The following is a 19018-nucleotide window of genomic DNA, read 5'->3' on the forward strand; positions in this document are numbered from 1 at the left end:
CCTACACCCAATCCCCAGACAGCACCCTGCTTATTCCATAACCATTTCCTTGCACTGATGATCATCTATTAGTCAAGAATTTTCTTCAGCTAACCTTAAAAGCAATTAGTCTTTCCCAATCATTTATTTACATGTGATTTTCAAAATATGGGTTAAAAACACAAGAAAGCATCGCTGGAATACACAGCACGGCATTGCAAGTCATCATAAATGTTTTGCAACTGCGGGGAGTGCATGAGTATGTGCTAAAGAAAATGTGGCAGCCAAAGTCAGTAGACCAACACCCTAGCACTGCATAGAACGAACAGAGGGAATCAGAGCAGGACGGGAGGGCACTGATAAAACACAGATTTTAAAAATGCAGAAAATTCACATGCCCCAACTCAGCAGAGCAGGAGCATCCACAGATAGTCAATGTTCCAAGTCACAAAAGTCTGGCTGGAGCTAGAAACTCAGGGGAGGAGCTGTTCAGAAGGGGGGAGCACTGTTGGGGATAGACAAAAAATTAGCGGGTGGTTGCTGGTCATGAGATGCACAAAGGCAAGAAGCGTTCAGCATTGCAGCAGGCACAGAATTTGAGATGTGGACTGAAGTATAAAGAGTTATTTTGAGGATTAACCATTTAGCACTGGTATGGGGAGGTCTGAAGGGATTGTAGACAGAGATCCCCCAAGAGAGGAAAGAAGTGGTATACAAGATGGAAGGACATTCTGAATAATGTACAAAGGCATCCATTCAAAATACTTGGGAGACCCAGCAAATTGCAGTTGTGGGGAGGGCATCTCATTTCCACAAGGTACAGTCAGAGCATCTGGAAGTGTATACATGTGTGGGGTCAAGTTTGGACCACTTTCCTAGGCCCCAGTTCTAGGGTAGCCATGTTATGTTTGAGGACAGGAGGCAGCCAAGCTTGCAATGGATGACAGATGCAATAAAATGTAAATGCTGTTGAATAAAGGAGTGGATCCAGAAGTAAAAATTTAGGCCTGTAGTGCACATTAGTGACATTTGTCAGCTTCTTGATTAGCCAGGGCAAAGGTTATGGAGAAGCCAGGTGGTTTCAAACTGCAGCACCCGAGTCGACTGCCAAGGACCTGGGTCTGATTACTGGGTAGTGTGTGCCTCCTGCTTCTTTCAAACAGCAGTTTAATCTATTAAATCACGAACCCATCAATTTAAGGGAGATCCCGCCCCTGCAATGACATAGTAGGTGCTTTTAAGCTGGATAGCCTTCCAGGGACCCAGGTGCAATTAGTGGGGCAAAGGTGTTTCCAGAACCTTCAAAGCTGCTGGGGGATTGGACCCATTAAAATACCAACCCAGCAATTTAAGCAGGATCCTGCCACCAAGGCAAGCATCGATAAGTCTCCCTGCCCCCTCCTCCGCTGTAGGATGCCCTCTGCCCCTGACGATCGAGGCATCTCCCTCCCACCACCCCCGCAGCGACCTCACTCTCCCTACAAGTGACCCCCCCTCCCCCAATCACGGCAGACATTTCAACCTTGGTTTCTCCGTGACGTCCCCACACACAAGTGCTGACGTCACAGGAGTAACTGGGTAAGCCATTTTAGTTTTCAAGTCGTCAGTGGACTCAACCTAGATAAGTTTAACGGACTACTTCAGGAGGTAGGAGAGGGACCCAGTTGACTTTGGAGCCTGCTGACAGGGTCGGATCCATTTTGTGAGTGGGACGCTAACTGGGCAATTTGCCCATTTAACCCCATTTTACAAGGCAACTTGAAAACACCAGATTGACGTGTCATGCAGACACAAGGAATTCCTGTTCCCCTTCTGTTTAAAGCCGCTTTCAGCTGGAATAGCTGGAAGAATGTGACTCTGGAGCCAGCTGTGGGTGTGGGCGAAGCGACATTCAGGTGGCAGCACTGAAGACACTGTTCTGGCACCTGAAAGGTCCGCAGCAGGTAGAGGCACTGCTGAGCAAGTGCCGGCCCCTGTCGACTGCTTTCAGGTGCCTAGGAGTGCTCGGAAGCGAAGAGTACACCTACCCGAAGAGGGCTGGGTAAGTACTCCTTGGGTGGGGTTCTCCGCTTTCAGGTGACCTCCCAAAAGCCGCATTCAGGTATTCTGGCCACCTGAAAGCGGCTTAAAGGTTCTCCTCAGGGTCGACAGCCAGGGAGAGGGAATACACAGGCATTGCTTCCCCACAAATGTTCGCAGCCATTGCTCACCATCAGACCCACCGCACCCTCTCCCACGTTACTAGTATCTCTCCACCTGCGTCATTAGACCCTACTAACATCCGATGCAAGCTAGTGACACAACAGAATAAAAGCAGTGCCCTTGTCTCCTACATCAGAGGGGCATATGGCGCTAAAGTCTGTCGACAGGTAGGTCCCAGCATCCAAAAGCACCCCCCCCCCCCCAGTTGACCGGGAGGTCCTCTGCACTCCCCTCTAACATTAGTTTTCTCCTCCCCCCCCCCCCCCCCCCCCACACCACCACCCGCGACATGCTGCTACCACAATCAGGGAGGGTGCTACCTTGACATAACACTCTGATTTGCTCAATGCATGAGCAATGGCCACCTTCCTTGCCCATAACTCCCCACGCTGCTGGAACAAAGCGCCCTCCCTGCACTCCATTCATGGCAGCACCACAACAGCATCCTGCATTGATCCAGCCACACAAGTGCTTACGTCACCAGAGTAACTGGGTGAACCACTTCCCCTTTCAAATTGGCACCCAGTTAAGTTTTACTGGGTTCCCCTGACTACCTCCAAGGTAGGTCTGAGAACCGGGTGGATTTTGACCAGGCTTGCCCAGTTCAGCCCTTTCAAATCGTCCTGCATCTGGGTCTTCAACCAAGTAATTACCTGGTTAACCACATTTTACAAGGCAATTTGAAAGGACCTAGCAATGCAGCAGACACAGAATTTGTTGACCTGTGGATTGAGTTATAAAATTATTTAAGAATAAACCATTTAGCGCTGGTGATGGGATGTTTGAAGGGACGGTAGACATTGTAAAAGTTAAAACAAGGGTTTAGAAGGTGGGTTCTTTCCACCCCCACCCCCAAGAGAGGAAAGGGGAAGGGATATACAAGATGGAGATTGGAAGGGCATTCTGAATAATGTACTGAGCAAAGGCAACCATGCAAAATACTTGGGAGACCCAGCAAGTTTGCAGTTGTGGGGCAGGAAATCTCATTTCCACATTGTACAGTCAGAGCAACAGGAAGTGTATGTGTGTGTGGGAGGGCAAGCTTGGAACATTTTCCTAGGCCTCAGTTCTAGGGCAATCACATTATGTTTGAGGATACGAGGTAGCCAAGCTTACAATTTCTTGCATCTGCCATCCATTGCAAGTGCTGTTGAATAAAGGAGCAGATCCAGAAGTAAAATTTAGGCCTGTAGCACATATTAGTCAAATTTGTCAAGTTCTTGATTAGCCAGGGCAAAGGTTACAGGGAGAATGCCAGGCAGTGGGGCCAAGTGGAAAAATGAATCAACTCAGGATTAAATAGTGGGGTAGACCAGATGGGCTGAATAGCCCCATTTATAGCCTGATAAGCATTCTGGCAAAAAATAATGGAATTTCAAAGTTATGAAGATAATTTGTTGCATCACAAGATATTCTGCAGACGTCCTCACTTGTGCAGCTCCCTGCTCCTGGCTTGACCAAATTCCCTAAAAAATTAAAAACAAAATTTTATAGCACAAACTAGAAATAACTAGCATCTTTGCAACCAATATAACCAAACATTTTCTGAAGTCTGCCACTGCAATAAAATCAATGAGGAAAAAAAAAATAGCATTTCCAAACTCAGTGCTTGTCAAATTAAGCCATTTGCTACCAACTCCAAGGACAGCTTTTAATATCTCCTGGATTCCAGGCAATTGTGTTGGTTCAGGCATGTTATACCCAATGAGGAAAGTAGAGAGCTTTGTTAGACCCTTCTTGTACATTTAAAGAATGACCTCCATTAAAACCCCGTTTACTGGAGTCGATGCTTTAGGGTGCAATGAAGAGAACAGCCTTACCAAACTGGCAACTGAGGCTAGCTAACTCAATATTAAACCAGAAAATAAACACCAGCAGACTGCAGATGTTATAATCCGAAGCAAAAAACAAACTGGAGGAACTCAACAAGCCAACCAGCATCTGGGATTGTCAATGGGTAATGGATAGACCATGCACCTGCTGCCAAATGCTGCTTGACTCACTTAATTTCCCCAAGCAATTCCCCCCCACCCCCCCCCCCCACCCCTCACCCCTCACCGAAACGAAATGCAGAGCAGATTTTCATAATCAAACTACTCATGATTCCTATCAGGCCAAAACAAAGCACCAAAACTGCAGTCCTTCAAAACCAAAATTTAAGTCACAATATTAATTTATGGCACAGCATTATATGTCACTCATTTTACCATTTCATACAGCCCTTCTGCCCTACAAGGCCACAATGCCAAATACACACATGCAACCAATTAACCAACTAACCCTGTACATCTTTAGAACACATGGGAGAAACCCATGCGGAAAAATTTCCAAATACATTGAAATTTGCAGTCAAAACAAGCAGCATTCAAACATGGTCTTGCTTCATGGTTACCTCAAAAGGCTGAAAAATGATCTAAAGGGCTCAGATTCTGGTTTAGAATTAGAAGTCATCTGGATTTTGTTTTAATGTCAAAGAAAACAACAAATTTTAGACTCTTTCCAGTTTCTCCTTTCTTCAGCTGTCAATTCCTTCCAGAGTGCCATTCCAGGGGTTACTTTTTGTATACTAAAAATGAGTCCACACAGCTTTCAGAGTGGGATATCAAACCATGTAGGGTACCTAATAAAAACAAGAGCATCTTGTGAAGGCAGGTAGCATTTATTCACGACACTAAACATATCCATCAAGGTAAAATTCACAACCACTCACTTGACACAAGTTAACTATAGTTGGTAACAATACAGCTGTGCCTCACAACAGGTTCCAAAACAATGATAATGCATTTGCTTGGAGTTTTAGGAAGAAATCGTTCTACCCTTCTGTGTAAGTCATCCAAGACATAATTTGTCTTGGATGGGCAATGAAAGGGGGAGACAAATTAAGAAATTCCGACATTCCAGGCACAATCCCCCATGCTTTGTCATACCTCTTGGCACGTTTTTTCCAGATATCAAATCCCATTTCACCATGTTTAATTTCATTCCTCTGCAAATGGGGAAAATCACAAGTATTATAGAAATAAAATAATTACAATTGAGAAATCCTGAATACAAATCCACATACTGCAAGCAATCTTTGAATAATGAAGACTGACATGAGATCTTGTTTTTTGTTTGAGTGATCAGCTTTTCCCTCAGGTGGGATTTATGACAAAATAATATGATCCAAATAAGAAGATTAAAATCATTTCAGTTATTCTAGTAATGAACTTAATTTCTTTTCCATTTAATTTCATTTTGGCACAGTGCATTCCAATGTTGATAAAGCAGCTTTGAATTTAGACAACAGCAGATAGAAATGAGTGTCACATCTGTAAACTTTAATTCTAAAATCCATATTTCTCTCCCCCACCCCCCTCCAAAATCTTGGTAATGTCTATGGTTTGGACCAAGAAGCGATCTGCAATCAACAACAGGGATTATCAATAACTCAGTTCTTCCATTTCCCACTCATCTGCCCAGGCCCTCTGCCTCAAGAGGCAATAATCAGATTTCCCCTCGCCTCACCAAGCACCCCACCAGCATCCGCACCCATCATCTATGGGGCAGTAATCTAGAAAAAAGAAACAATATTTTGCCTGTCCCCCTTACTTCAGTTGCAGTCACTTATCAAATATGAACACAAACAATGAAGATCTGATAACTAAGTAAAAGAACTTTAAGCAACATTTTCTGCCAAAAATGTCAAGCATTTAGAATGCTTCTAAAAGTCAACATTCATAGTTCAAAATCAAGGCTGTTGAAACCTACCAACTCCTACAAACTAACTCAACTACACTTCTTCACACCCAGTTCCTGCAAGGATTTTATTTATTTCTCTCTCAATTTCCCCCATCTCAGTCGCATCTGCTCTCAAAATGTCTTCCTGTCCATATCATCCAAAATGTCCTTCACCTTCAAGCAACATGGCTTCCCCCTACCACCATCAACTTGGCCCTAAGCCACATCTCCTCCATTTCCCGCTCAACCACCCCAAGAGTCAACAGTAGGATTTCTCTAGTCCTCACGGAGATCCCACCAGCCTCTATATCCAACACATTATCTATGTTGTGCAATTTCCGTCACCTACAATATCCCACCACCAGAACATAGGGACCGCACCCTCCATGACTCCCTCATCCACTCATCCCTTCCCACCAATTGCCCCTTGGCACTTTCCTCCATGGCTGTAGGAAGTATCACACTTACGCCCACATCTCCATCATCAACACTTGGGGCTCCAAACAGCCCTCCCAAGCAACACTTCGTTTGTGAATCTGCAGTAGTCATCTACTACATCAGGTCAGTTCTCCTGTAGTGGTCTTCTACGCATCAAAAAGACTGAATGTAGACTGGGAGATCATTTTGGTGAGCACCTTCACTCTGTCTGCATCAGTGATAGAGACCTCCCAGAGTCCAATCCTTTTAATTGAGCCCCTCTCCCATGCTGACATGTCTGTCCATCTCCTCATGTACTCTCAAAACCAAGACCCATATATTGGAGGAACAACTTGCTTTTCCATCTGGGCACTCTCCATCCAGATGGCATTTACACTGACCTCCAGTTTCTGCCAGCCTATTCCCCCACCCCCCCCCTCCCATTCCCTGTCTTCTTTCCTCCCACTCTCCACCCTTTTCCCTCTCCATTCTGCTCCCTCTCCTTGAAAAGAGATTCTTCTGACCATTTACGGCTGGGAAATAGTGGCACACAGTTTGAGAGGGAGTAGGGGAGAAAAGTCAATTAGGGAAGGTAAAGAAATGGAAATAGGGAAGGAGTTACCTGAAATTAGAACATTTATTGTTCTAATTTCATGTCGGGTGAATTTTTTTTTTCAACCCGTGGTCAGTTCAGCTCCGAAAAATTCAGATAAATTATTTTGGATAATCAGTTGTCTGTACATAGCATATTTTTCTGCTCCTCTTCCTAATATGCAAGATAGTTAAAAGGATGTGTGGGCCAATTCAAAGTCACTTTCCATCTCTTCAAGTTTATCCTAATGTAATTTTTTTGTTCAAATAAAGTTCTGCATCAAGTGTCAGAACAAAATTCAACATACCTAACTGCATGAGAAATTTGTAGCAACATTTCCCATTGAGAATAAAGTTCTTAGGCCACGACATACAGTGACTGAATACCATGAAAACACATCTAGACATTTTCTCCAATTAAGAATGCCTAATACTTTGTAAGATGGTTGACTTAACAAGTCTGATTGTAAATCCATTCCAATCTTGAATACAGACATTTCTTCCATTTACAATATAAATGAAAAGAAATAAATGTTCCTCACGACAGGATCCAAAGCATTGACAGGACATATGCCTTGTGTTTAAGAGAGAAAATAATGTACCCCTCTGTGTTAGTCACCCAAGACATTGTCTGCCTTAAATGGACAATGAAGGGGAGGCAAAAAAATTAACATAATGCTGGTCATATTTACCACATGCCATCTTGAAAGCTCATGATCCTTCCAGGTATATATTGCTCCTACTTTGCTTATTCATCTGCAATTAAATAAAGTAAATACAAATATAACAAAACTAGAACTTTCATACAACATTTGATTCAACAGATGAGATTTAAAATCTATAAAAGAATGCACTGGTCAACTAGTAGCAGGAATTTAATTTCAAATACCATCCAAAACAACAGGCTGCTTTTTGCTCATACAGTGACCAAGAGCTTAGACCCAAAATGTTGGTTACACTTCCCAGAGATGCTGCATGACTTGCTGAGTTTCTCCAGCACCTTTGTAGTGCAATATGACTTTAGAATCTGAGGACACAGGAGTCTGCAAATGCTGGCATATGGAGCAAAAAAGATAGCAGTGCTGCTAGACAAAAGGAAGGAAAGTTTTTCCAATGAGAAACCCCACTGCCATACTGCCCAATGACCCCATGCTGGCTTAAAATAACTGTAGAACAAGCAACTTTTACTTTGATGTCCTCAGAGGTCCTGCACCCAAGATGATAGCACCCACATTTAGAAGCCTAGACCTCAGGGAAGCAGCATAAGGTGCTGAGGACCAGAAAGAAACATCTGCCCTCTGAGAAGCCTCATGGAGGACCCAATAGGAAAGTGACCAGCAAGGGGTCTAGCAGCTGAAGGATCCATACAGACTATGGGTGACTTACAGTCAAAGATCCCACACCAGTCTGGCTCATGAGAACCAGATATCAGAACTGGGATCTGCCTGGTTGCTGAGAGCAAGGGCTCCCAAAGGGCCTTTGGCGCTGAAAGCTTCCTGATTATATTGGAGGATTGGATCTGTAGCTCAGGTTGCTAACATATTGATCAGGAGTCTAAGGTCGTAGGAGCATTGGAGGCAAATCCAAGGACACCTGGTTTCACTGAAGACTGTGTCCTTCTTTTATTGTTAGGGCTACAGGTCAATGTTAATGGTGTGACTGTTTGCCTTGTTACACCATTGACAAATTTCGTACACAATCTTTGTATTATTACATGGCAATAAAAGAAATCTGGAACATGGGTAGAAAAGCACAGTAGGCCAGGCTCCAGCCCAAGGTTCAGCGACTGAAGGCCTCAAACCAGGTTGCAGGCAGCCAACTTCTGGGAATTGGAATTAAGGTTTGCAATGATGCTGCTAGGAAGCAGGGCTCCATTTGGGCACTGATGGCTTCCTGGTGCTGTTTGAGCTTCAAACCAGTGGCTGAGGAGGTGAAGCTCAGTTGCCTCAAACAGAAAGAAAAACAAACTCAATCAGTCTCGCAGCACATTTAGGTAGTAAAAAACATATTACTGATGTTTTGGACCTGAGCATACTCTTCAGTGTATACTCTTTCCCCCACACACATTCTCACACCTCCAAAGTGAATTTCCAACCTGGGCCTCCACCTCCCTGGTCCCCTCAAACCCCCCCCCATGCTATCGCTCCTATGAACTTGTGCCTACAAGCTTGTGCTACTTCCCCTCGTCCCCTTTTATTCAGATGCCTGCCCACATTGTGATCATTCCCTGATTAAGGGCACAGGCCTGAAACGTCAGTGATGTATCACTATCTTTACGAATCAACATATGCTGTTTGACCTTCAGAGTTTTGTTGAAATTGTGCTTTTACTACAATCACAGGATTGCAGATTTTCAGGTTTTAACCCCCCCACCCCCCATTCTCAGTTGCATTTCAAGTATTTGAGGGCTGAATTTCTCTAGCACCTCCTTCAATTTCTTTTCAAGAACCCCTGAATTGTATTTCCAATTCTACTATTAATGAAATGAGAAATGCTCAGCCATGATCATGGTTAGATTGCTCATTTATCTCAATCTATCAAACAGCCACAAAATAGCTGGGCACCACACACAAGTCTGACTCAGTTTAGCATTAATTAAATGAGCTCACATGCAACGTTTCTCTTTCCATATTGATATTACCCTGGGAGCATACGAGTGTCTCCCAACCTGCCAAAAAGTTCACAACACTTCTTGTCTAATAAGTGAGGTTTTAAAAAATCAAGTTCCACATTAAGAGCCTGAGCTCTTTCGTGGTCACCTTTGCCTGATGAGTTGCCCAGCAGGGAAACAATTCCAAGCCACCAACCAAGCAGTTTACACGCGTGCTGTTATTTCCCCCCCCCCCCCCAAACACTACCGTCCCATCTAGATACGAGCTGCCATTTAGTTTCCAATGGCCTAACATTCAGGAAGACTGGCGATTGGAAGCGCCTTTAATACCTTAGCGTGGCGGTCCCGCAGGGCCAGCCACCAGGCTTCGCATCGGGCTCTGCCCCTGCAAGGCCTCCTTCTCTCCCCACCCTCCCCTGCTGCATCCGCCTGGGTTTCGCGCCACTTGACAGAGACGCGCGGGTCTGCGAGGTGTGAAACTCGGAGGGGCGCAGAGCCTGCAAGTGTCGTCAAGACGTGCAGAAGGAGCTGCTCGGGTCTGGCAGCGCCCGTACGAGGTCAAGTGGGACGTGTCGGGCCCGCGCCCTTCCTCAAGGTGAAGGATCACGTGTCCATTCGGGCGGCACGGCCGCGTCGGCCTGTTTCCCCCCCCCCCCCGCCACCTTATTCCCCCTAGAATCACGGCGAGTAGCTTCCTCCAACAGACGTTGCTTTTTAACCGCCTTGCATTTCTTTCACCCCCGAGAGAAAGCCTGTACCCGGAGGGAAGGGCGCGGGCCCGACACCCCTTTGAGAGGCGCACACTCCAATCCCACACCGGTTCCCACCTCCTTCAACCGATGGAAGGGCGTCCAAGAACCGCTGCCCGAACCGATTCTCAACTCGTCGTCTGACAGAGAGAGATCCCGTTGTGACACGTTTGCAGCATTTAGGCTTCCAGCCACACGATGCATCACCTTCCCAAAGATGTGGGACCGGAGCGGGGAAATTGCACCGTGTTCAGGAGGCTCCAGTGGACCTTCCCGGCCGTGATCGCATTCAACAGCAGCGCAAGCACGTGGAGCCGGTTGGCCAACTCCTCCCTCTTCCACCCTCCCGCCATCATTCATTCCCCATTTCCCAAGATACGAAAACCCACCTCGCTTCAAAGATGCACAGGCACAGGCGAGCAGGAATGAAAGTCATCGGCCGTTCACCCTGACCTGGAGAGAGAAACAGCAGGAGAGCGGCAGGAACCCGGATACGGGTCCGCGCACTTACCCCGTGAGGCCAGCACCGCCATTGACAAGAGAGGACTACCCGCCCCAGCTCACCTCCTTTAATTACCCAGCATCGTAAGGTGGGGCGGGCATGTTGTCGCCTCTCCTGCCAGCGACCTATCAAGTGGCCGCCTCGCCTGCCAGCGACCTATCGCAGTGGCCGCCTCTCCTGCCAGCGACCTATCACAGTGGCCGCCTCGCCTGCCAGCGACCTATCAAGTGGCCGACTCTCCTGCCAGCGACCTATCGCAGTGGCCTGTGCTGGGGAGCAGGCACGCCCTTCGGCTCCACGAACTGTCCTATCACAGATCACCGAACGCTGCGCCGGGACGGGCACCTTGTTCGTCTGCGGAATCCGGAGAGCGTTGCGGGGGGCGGGGATGGGGATGGGGGGATGGGGATGGGGGGATGGGGATGGGGGGATGGGGATGGGGGGATGGGGATGGGGGGATGGGGATGGGGGGATGGGGATGGGGGGATGGGGATGGGGGGATGGGGATGGGGGGATGGGGATGGGGATGGGGGGATGGGGATGGGGATGGGGGGGGGGGTTACCGAAACCACCAAAACTCACGGTGACCAGTGGTCATTTTCCAGGTTTTTATTTTTCATGTGGCTGTTGTAGTAGAACTTTACCAGACTGGTAGATAACCTGAATAAAGCCCACAAGTGCTCTCATGCTGCCCTTGTTTTGTTGATATTGATTGTGCTGTGGCTTTTATTCGAGTCTAAAATGAAACACATTGTGTTGCATATAATTGTCCGGTCAGGCACATCTATTGACCGATTGCACCTGTGGTCCCTCCCCACAGGCTCCTGTATAAAGGTGACTGTTCTACAGCCCCCCTCCTCAGTGCAGGGCAGTTGAACAGTATGGATGTGCTTTTGTTCTTAAGTTTCTCAACAACAGTCTTTTAAGTAATTGATGGTGCATCACACATGATTTGAGATTAAGAAAAATTTGGAAAGGAAATGATCCACACACTACGTACAAGAAAAGAACGCATTGTCAGGTGGTTCTTATAGCCATATCTGTCGGACATTTTTTTTCTCCCTACCAAATAGGAATGGGTGGGAAAAAAAATCTGTATACAACATCTGAGCAATCAGAACATGGAAGCAGGCCTTTCAGCCTCCTGGTCTCTTGACCATCAAATACCCATTTCTCCAAAACATTACTTCCCATATTCCCAACAACTCATCCACCTTCTACCACCAAATTCAACTTGTAACTTACACATTCGCAACAATTTCCAGTGATCAATTAACCTACCAACCCACATATTTTGGGATGTGGGAGGGAAACCGGTGCACCTGGAGGAAATCCAAGAGTACATGGAGGGAATGTCAAACAGCACCAGAGATCAGGAGCTGTGAGGCAGGAGTTCTGCTAGCTCCTGACTATTCTGCTCAGTGTTGAAAATACATAGTTGTTCAGGCACTATCTGTCAAACGAGATACAGAGTTAATGCCATTTTTCTACAGATGGATGTTTACAGAGTTTTCTATTTAAATAATGATCACCCTCATGCCATTTGACTTATTCCTCCTACTGGTCAGAACAGATAATGATATTCTCCAAGGCTAATCTTATATTCTGCTGATATTTTGCTTCATCAGTTGAATTAGAGTTCAGCCCAATCTAATTACATTCTCTGTTCAAACAAGATGAGAACACTAGAAATAGTCTCTCCAGTCCATTTGTGTCACTGCACCCAACAACTACCTTCAAGGTCTTGTTTCCTCCACTGTTTTCTGTGGGACCATGCTTCCACCATCATTGCTTCCAAAACTCAATTTCCACAATGGCTGCTTCTGGATTATTGCTCCCTCTTTACTCCCCACCACTCCCACCTGTTGCCCCAGGACCAGTTTCCCTACCTTATAGATGCCTTGAGCATGCTTTTTTCCATGCCGCCACTACATTAATTCCACTGCCTCCAGAACAAGGTTCCATTGAACAGCACAGTGTTCCCTGAAATGCTTTTGGAGAACCCTGCTGCCCAAATACTATCTACTCCAGGTATCTACTATGGCTCAAGGTACTGCAAGATAATACAAGATGGGGTTTGGTTTAAAATTTAAAAAAAGTAAAAACACGATGCTGTAGAAACTCAGCAAGTCAAACAGTTCTTTGTATAGTGAAGCTAAGGGTGGGGGGGGGGTGGGGGCATAGAGTGAATGCCTACATTTTCCTCATACCTTAATGAAGGGCTCAAGGCCAAAATGTTTGATCTGCTGAGTTTCTCTAGCATTGTGTTTTTACTTCAATCACAGTGTCTGCAGGCTTTCATGTTTAATCATGGAATTAGGTGTTTTTTTCCCCAAAATATACTTCATTTGTAAAATGAACAATCACATAATACAAAATATTCATCTGTTCTTAGTCACTTTTGTGAGCTTTTTTTATATTTAATTACAATGTTATATCATGTATTGGGAAGGTTTGTGTCTGTCGTGTGACAGCACTGCCCCCCTACCTAGTTGGACGACACACCAGCTGCCAATCAAGGTTTGGTTCCACCCCACCTATTAGTGCACACCTTGCCATTGGGATCCATGTAAATTACCTGGACTGCACTCTCCAGCCTGCCTGTACTTGTCCTTGGACCATTGGCTGTTGTTATTGGATTAACCTCCTGGCATTATAAAGGACCACGCTTTCCTTTGCTCTTTTGACTTCTCGTGGCCTGTGAATACACCTTTTGTATTGGATTGGGGTAAGTCCCAAGGCCAGATAGAGCCATATCCATGCAGGTCAAGGGGTGGGGGCACATAGTATTACCGTGATCTGATTGTTTATTGTATGAGTATTTGTGTCATTTTCTAAGTTCTGTGAGTTTTCGCTCCTTACCTGCAGTGTATATCCATCCCCTTGGGTACTGTGTGTTTAGGTTAATTTAGCATTTTGATTCTGCATCCCCTGAGAATAAACTTGTGCTTTGTACCTCAATCTCGGTCTGGTTCTTAACCTGTGGGACCCACTCGAACCTTCACTCACATGTCAACAACATGGCATTAATCTTTCTTTTCTAATCATTATATCAGTTCAAGGTGTTCTTGTGTATTTAGTCCCAGTTCCAGAGGCGGGAGGACCCTGCACTGTGGTCTTTCAGTGCATAACTCAGCAAGTAATTGTGCTCATTTGAATGTATCATTCATCAGCATTGAATTGAGAACAGTTCCTTTTACTGGAATTTTCAGAAAGATCAAATAGCATCTATTAACATTAATGATCTTCCAGCACTAAATTTTCTTTGCCATAGTATGCATTCACAGGATGTGGTGCGCTGTTAGACAGAATCAGACACACACAAGGTAAAGACTGTACAACAGGCTTTAATCCACAAAGACTTCCACAGAGCCAGGCTGGCTGTGGCTGCAGCAACTCTGAGTGAGGCCTCGGGAGGCCGGCGCAGGCTTATATCCTGGAGGGTGATTGACAGCCAGCCAGGTGTTGTCCTGTCCCCTTACACTCCTGCAGGTACAGAGGTTGCCCCCTGCAGTAGGCCGTTGGTGTACCACCACACAGGAACAGTCCATAAAGTACTGATTCCAGTCTCACACACTGCCTGGCTCAACCTAAACAAAGACCACTATAGCTCTTTATAGAATAGATGCATGCCAATCTCATCTACATTCAACCCCCTCAAGGGTAATGTGCATTGGGATTGAGACTCCAGCAGTGAATGAAGGATTTGAAGGAAAGGGGGAATCTGTTTGGGGAAACATCTGATAGGATACACCTTCTCCTTTTCCTTCAGACTTTGGAGACATTCTGCAGAAGCATTTCTGTAAGGAACAAAAGGTACAGAGGAAACAGAATTTCTACACTGCATGCAGGAGAACATATTTTTTCATGTATATGTAGTAAGATGAACAAAAAGTGGTGAAATCTTGAATTTAGCATTAGTGAATGAAGCTGGGCCAAAGAAATAAATATCTATGGAAGTGAATTTTTGCGGTAGTGTTCATAATGGTTTTACATTTACCGTTGTTATGAAAAATGATATGAAGTAAGAGTAAGTGTCCGATATTGGATACAATTCAATATTGGGAAATTATTCAACAAGAGTTGATAGGAAGCATCTATTTCAGGTTCAGTGTGAGGACAATAAGCAGCTTTCAATAAAATTTAAGAAATTCACAATAAACATTTTCCCATCAAGAAAAACGACACTGTATATGTTCAAGATGGAAAATGTATGTATCTTGAGCAATGTGGTTTATAGTGTGAAAAATAAAACATTTAAGAAAAAAGAAAAAGGGCAGGATGAGAGCTCCCTGGTCGTCACAGGGTAAAATGTAAGAACTTGTATAACTGGAAGTGTAGAGAAAGTGTCGGAGTGAAAAAATGGAAGTTAGAAAAGCAAAGGGAGGATATGGAGGGGAAAAAAAAGGCGAGCTTCAGAAGAACTTTATCAGAATCAGAATTTATTGTCATGAGCATGTCACGAAATTCGTTGTTTTGCAGCAGCCTCACAGTGAAAAATTTATATAATCCACCGTACAAAATAAATAAGAAAAAGCCGAGGTATGGCAGTGTCTGTGGTTCATTATTCATTCAGGGATCTGATGACAAAGGGGAAGAAGCTGTCCTTGTGTTGCTGATTGCCTTCGAGAGCTGTAGTATGGCTATTGGTTGCAACAGGGAAGCTATTTGTTGAGGCATTAGATCATAGTAAACTTCTTAACGTCTTTTGTAAGCTAATGAAGGATAGCAATAGATTTGCCCACATATGAGAAGATTGATGCTGGTGTTGAAGCTGTAGATAAGAAAGTTCCAATGTAAAATTGTGATGGTATTAACATAATAAGGAAAATATATTAAGGGGTTTAACATCTTTGTCGTGGATAATCATTTGGCCTGAATTAAATGTGTCTAAGGCTCTTGAAGGAAGGAAGAAAATTATAGAGCTCCCAATTGTAATCGCTGCAATATAAAACTTCAACCAACTCTGACTGCATGAATGCTGCCAGAGGAACACAGGATAGTGGTCCATTGTGTAAAAGGGGAGGAAAGGATAAACGAGTATTATCTAAGAGGCCTATTAAGTTAACTTTGGTGCTGAGCAAATAATTCTGAGGGACAGAATAAGCATTATTTTGGAGCGACTTAGATTAGTCAAAGAGAGTAATCATGAGTTTGTCAAAATTTATTCTGCATAGTTAACTTGGTGGCATTTAATTTAACATCCCTGTTCCTTCAAACTATCAGTAAAAGTCTCTTTGTACTTTCCCCCCATTCTGCACACAAGCCAATGCCCAATTTTGATATGTATTCTACTTTTATTGTTACTTAATATTTGTCCTTCATTGTGGAATCGAAGACCACAATTGTAAAGGGTGCAAAGAAGATTCACAAGGGTGTTAATGAGACTAGAAGAGTAAGGGGAGACTGGATAAGCAAGGACTCTTCTCCCTCTAACATAGGTGACTGAGGAGTGACATCATGGAGGTATAATAGAATCATGAGGGCACTGGTAACATGAATAGTCATAGTCTTTTCCCTGGAATAGATCATAGATTGCTTTTGGGGGGAAAAATATCACATTCTTTCTGACTGCTTTTTGATTGGTTACCAAATCTATAGTTTCATTTGGCATCTTCACACCATTCCTGCTCCCAGGTCAACAAACTATTAATTGGCTGATTCTGTACCAAAATTAATTTTTATAATACCTGTCAAAAATCTTTGGAGCCTGGATGCCATAGGAAAATGACAACTAACAGTATTAGCTCAAATAATTGTCATCTTAACTAAGTTCTTGAAAAGAATATTGCACCAAAGTTTTATATCATCTTTTGAAGGTTGTATTCTTAACACATAATGAGAGTTTAAATCTGGACAGAACTCCCACGTCAGGCAACTGCAACTGGATATCATTGTCTGATCAAATCTACAGTAGCTTTTGTGGATTTGTCTGCAGCGCAAGAAAAGGACGGACTATTTACTGAGATTCTTATTGTATGTTAGTGGTAATTACGTATATTGATGCTCTGGTTTTGAAGATATATTATGTGACTGTATGAATGTCAGTTGTGTGCCTTGCATAGACTGGTGGAGTGGTCTCTTGACAGTATGTTGGACTTGCAGTTTGAAATCACAGCTAAAACTTTCTCTCAACTCCTCCATCTCAGCAGCATCTGTTCCTTTTTAATCTTTTTATTAAACATATTATAAGTAAACAGTACATGAGGAGAATAGAATACAGAATCGAATAGTAAAAAAAACAGAAACATCAATACATTGCAATACATAAATACAAAGAATAACATTATAACATATTGAACAATATTATCCCTTTCTCCTCAATTTGAAATATTCAAGAGAAAAAAAATTGTTACTAAAACCCCACCTAACCTACCAAAATAGACAAAAAACAGAAACCTAAACTGAGAATCTGGTCTATTTATCTGGTCTTTGCCAATTAAAGTACAACAAAAATCCAAAACAGTCTGGAAGGTAAAGTCAAAATACAAATTAACCATGGCATCTGCTCCTAGGACAAAGTCTTCCATGCTAGTCCTTGTAGAGCTCGTCGAAAGAACCAAAGACTTGTTGATCCAAACCAAGGCTTTTATTAGCAAAAGACCGGAGCTCTTCACAGGTGGCCGACCAGTCCGGAATGATCCGACCTGGCTAGGGACACAGCCCTTTAAGGCCCAGGTAATGGGTGTGGCTTAGCTCTCAGCCAATCGCTATAAGCACAGTCTAGATACAGTAACTATATACACTACTATATACACTATGTACATTGGTGATAGATATGTACTATCACATTCACCCCTTCTTGGAGAACTGACCCTGGGAAAAACAAAACGAGGGAGAGAATGAAAGGAAGGGGTAGGTCAAGGACTGTAGCGGTCAGGGGGTCTGACCATCCGGTGTGACCGCTGTGGTGCCGGGATCGGGGTCGCTGGAGTGGTGTCGCCAGCGGGCTTGTCGGGTGCGACTGCTCCTGTAGAGCTCGTCGAAAGAACCAAAGACTTGTTGATCCAAACCAAGGCTTTTATTAGCAAAAGACCGGAGCTCTTCACAGGTGGCCGACCAGTCCGGAATGATCCGACCTGGCTAGGGACACAACCCTTTAAGGCCCAAACAATGGGTGTGGCTTAGCTCTCAGCCAATCGCTGTAAGCACAGTCTAGATACAGTAACTATATACACTATGTACATTGGTGATAGATCTGTACTATCACAGCTCCGTCGCTCAATTCCCCAGTCGTGTTGTCGGCAGGGTGGCCCGGGTGCGGTTGGTCCTTCTGCTGCGGCACGGGGCCTGGAGAATAAAGAGTTGGGGAAGGTTGGGTTGGGGGGTTTGCTGGTTCTCCCGCGTCCTGAGCTAGGTCCCGCACCGAAACAGTGTCCTCCCGCCCGTCTGGGAACCCAACGTAGGCGTAATGTGGGTTCGCGTGGAGTAGAGTCACCCGGTCGACCAAGGGGTCGTTCTTTGAGTGCCGGACGTGGCGTCGCAAAAGGACGGGGCCAGGGACGGTGAGCCATGCCGGTACAGTGGTTCCTGATTCGGATTTCCTCGGGAAAAGGAACATCCTTTCGTGGGGGGTGGCATTTGTTGCAGTACATAGGAGGGAGCGGATGGAGTGTAAGGCACTACTGAGAACCTCCTGCCAGTGAGAGGTGGGGAGACCTTTAGACCGGAGAGCCAGTGTAACCGCTCTCCATATAGTGGCATTCTCCCTCTCGATCTGGCCATTACCGCGTGGGTTATAGCTCGTGGTCCTGCTTGAAGCAATACCACACTCCAGAAGGTACTGTCGCAGCTCTGCACTCATGAATGAGGAACCCCTATCACTGTGGATGGAATTGGGGTACCCGAAGATGGTGAAAATAGTGTGAAGGGCCTGTATCACTGAGGTGGCAGTGGTGTCTGGGCAGGCCACAGCGAATGGGAAGCGGGAGTACTCGTCGATGGCTGTAAGGATGTAGGTATTACGGTTGGTCGACGGTAGGGGGCCCTTAAAGTCTACGCTAAGACGCTCGAAGGGGCGGGTGGCTTTGATAACGTGGGAGTTATCCGGACGGAAGAAGTGGGGCTTGCATTCAGCGCACACCGCACAGGCTCGGGTCATGGAGCGGATCTCCTCGACTGTGTAGGGTAAGTTGCGCGCCTTGACAAAGTGAGCAAACCTAGTGACCCCTGGATGACAGAGCGCCTCATGGAGTTTCTGTAGTCTGTCCATCTGTATGCTGGCGCACGTCCCCCTGGAGAGCGCGT

The 19018-nt window shown here is 45.1% G+C and overlaps 1 long non-coding RNA gene and 2 other non-coding genes across 5 annotated transcripts; all 3 read right to left on the reverse strand.

The window, feature by feature from the left end:
* Positions 1-3484: 3484 nt before the first annotated feature.
* On the reverse strand, positions 3485-10881 carry LOC138757417 (uncharacterized). 3 transcript variants are annotated; one of them, XR_011353587.1, is made up of 5 exons: positions 10781-10881; positions 7602-7665; positions 5109-5167; positions 4574-4801; positions 3485-3647 (listed from the first exon to the last, which is right to left on the reverse strand). It is a non-coding gene; the product is annotated as an uncharacterized lncRNA (long non-coding RNA). The 3 variants fall into 3 exon arrangements; XR_011353586.1 differs by having other exon boundaries at positions 10659-10868; XR_011353588.1 differs by lacking the exon at positions 10781-10881 and adding an exon at positions 9851-10065.
* LOC138759737 (small nucleolar RNA SNORA26) lies at positions 4925-5043 on the reverse strand. Its single transcript, XR_011355066.1, has one exon. It is a non-coding gene; the product is annotated as a small nucleolar RNA SNORA26 (small nucleolar RNA).
* Positions 7439-7557, reverse strand: LOC138759736 (small nucleolar RNA SNORA26). The gene has a single exon (XR_011355065.1). It is a non-coding gene; the product is annotated as a small nucleolar RNA SNORA26 (small nucleolar RNA).
* Positions 10882-19018: the final 8137 nt, after the last annotated feature.

Source organism: Narcine bancroftii, chromosome 3, assembly GCF_036971445.1.
Source record: "Narcine bancroftii isolate sNarBan1 chromosome 3, sNarBan1.hap1, whole genome shotgun sequence".
Classification (NCBI taxonomy): Eukaryota; Metazoa; Chordata; class Chondrichthyes; order Torpediniformes; family Narcinidae; genus Narcine; species Narcine bancroftii.